We start from the raw sequence: 2,771 nt of genomic DNA on the forward strand, positions 1-2,771 counted from the left end.
TTCCACGTAGCCGGTTCCAACGGAGGCTTTCTGTGTGGGATGGCCTCCTGGGAGCCCTCTAAAGCCCCATTGGAGTCTTCTAAGGAGCAGATCTTTTATTCAGTACTCTGCTGGTCTGTGAGATGTTTGGTAACTAAGCAAACTTTCCTCCTAATTAAAAAAAAAAGTATCTACTACGTTCAGAAAATGTAGAAGCTATCAACTAGTTGAGAGGATAGTCCTACAGATTGCTTCTGTTCCAGTAGCCAAAGTGGCCACTTGTTTGTATGCAGTTCCTCTGGGCATCTCTTAAAGCTAAGCGTTTAAGTGGGAAAGATTGTCACGTAGCTCCAGCTTTCTAGGCAGGCCTTAATTCTCTTCAAATCTTTGAGATTGCCTCCTTTCTCCCTAACTAAACATGACATCGATGTTATTTTCCGCCACCCCTTTCACTTAATAGTGTGATTCAAGGAAGAATGGTGCATGTCAAAACAAGCCCTGTCACCAAATTCTAGTTTTATCATCCTGTCTTGAGAAACTTCACATCAGGATATCCCGTAGTTTTCTGCTTCTGTATTTATCAACCGTACTTTGAAGCCCATTGCCACACAGGGAGCCAATAAATCAGAAACAGGGAAAATATCCTATTGGATTCTTTTGAGCAAAGACAAATTACCTATAAATATATAAAATTCATGTTATATGAAGAGACTAGGGTTAATAAATTTTATTTACACATACAATTGCACTTTGGGTACTATGAAAAACACAGAATTGAGGTCAGGAAAGATGGCTTTGTGGTTAAGAGCACTGCCTGCTATTTCAGAGGACCAAGACTTCATTCTCAGCTCCTATGTGGTGGCTTAGTGACCATCTGTAACTTTGATTCCAGGAGTCTGATGCCCTCGTCTTGCTTCTGCAGGTGCTGCATGCATGTAGTACACAGTCATGCGTGCAGACAAAATGCCAGTATACATGAAATACAAATAAACAAAAAAATCTTAAAAGTAGGAAAGCACAGAATTCATTTTATTCTGTATTGAAAGTGATTAAGTTTTCTGTGAAGTGCTGGAATACACACACACACACACACACACACACACACACACACACACATTAAGCTTTGATGGCAGCACAGTCTCTGTAAAAATTACTCAATGCCTTTTGTTGTATTAGGGGAGCAGTCCTAGGGGGTAACGTAAATGCATGGGTAGAACTGTGACTCATTAATACTTTATTGACAAAAATAAGTAGATAGTGGGCTAGCTTGAGTATATGGGCAGTGGATTCCCAATCTCTGCTAAAAAGTAAAGATTTTCAGACAAGGTTAGAGAACAGATGTGCAAGCAATAATGCTAGAAATGTCACCAGGGCACACCAGGTCTGCCAGAGCCGATATCTGTGGGAGGTAGTCTGTATTTTTGTCTCAGAGAAGGAACTTTAAAAATAAAACTAAGGAGGCTGGAGAGATGGCTCAGCTGTTAAGAGCAATGACTACTCTTCCAGAAGACCCAGGTTCAAATCCCAGCAATCACATGGCAGCTTACAATTATATGTAACTTCAAGATTTGACATCGTCTCACATACATGCAGGCAAAACACCAATGCACCTAAGATAAAAATAAGTAAATTAAAATAAATGGCACCAAAATCAAAGAGTAGGAAGGCATGAGACAGGGCAGGTTGCAGGGATCAGATTCTCTATCTGATATCTGCTGTGCTATGAGAATAGAACCCTGTTACTAATCACAGCATAGAGAACCATCTTCAGTCTCACTCTTACCGCAAAAGTAATGAGTTCTGATGAGCACAGAAGTGCTTTGCATCTGGACAATATTCCCCAAGGGGATATCCCAAAGCAACTGTCCCAGGAGAATTTGAGTATGGTAGATTCTTTTCATCCACGATTGCCTGCAGAATTGGGAGTAACCGGCTCACAGTCACTGCTAACCTTTTTCACAGTGACAGAATGAGTGAGGTTTTGCCTTTGTTCTTCAGAAGGTCAAAAGGGAAAAGGAAACAAGTATTAGCTTCTGACACAAAAAATATCTTAGAACCCAGATGGGAGGTCGAGGCAAGAGAAGATGTCCTCCAGAACTTTCTGGGCTAACAGGGCAAGGGCTACTTAACTTCTTCACCTTTATGACCCCTGGCCCTTGGGTTATAAAGGCTGCTATGGGCTGAGAACCATGGGATGACTGAGCTACTCCTTTCTAGAAAAAGACAACAACTGCTTGGGCTATTTGATTATCCTCCCCCACCCCACTTAGGTTACATGGCATAGAGTGAAAAAAGTCATTGAGATCAAATGTCATTTAGAAACTCATTTTTAAGGGACTTGGCATCCAGGCCAAATCCTTCTGGCAAGATATGTCCCACTCCACTTTGCTGATCAAGAACCTTCTGTCCTGAGCCACTATCTCATGCTGGTAACCCACACTGCCATTTGTATACCGTGAACATGTTTAGGGTAGCTTTTTCTTTTTGCAATAGTCAGGTTTGGGGAACACAAAATTGATGAAATCAGACTTTATCTGCAAGGACTTCTTGCTTTTGCCTACATCGGGTCTATGTGTTTTTCCTTCTGAGATGATAATAGCCCCTTGGCATCAGAGACTTCTTTCATCCTACCTTTGAACCTGCCTGGTAGATACTGTAGGGCCGAGGATTTAGTTGAAGAAATCATTGCTACGTCTGTCACACACGTGGTTAACAAACTCCCTCCCAGGCACAGTCCTGAACTGGAGTGACTGTCTGACCCAGTCAGTGAAGTGCTCCAAGGGGACCCTCCA

This window comes from Grammomys surdaster, unplaced genomic scaffold, assembly GCF_004785775.1.
Source record: "Grammomys surdaster isolate TR1022 unplaced genomic scaffold, NIH_TR_1.0 97, whole genome shotgun sequence".
Lineage (NCBI taxonomy): Eukaryota > Metazoa > Chordata > Mammalia > Rodentia > Muridae > Grammomys > Grammomys surdaster.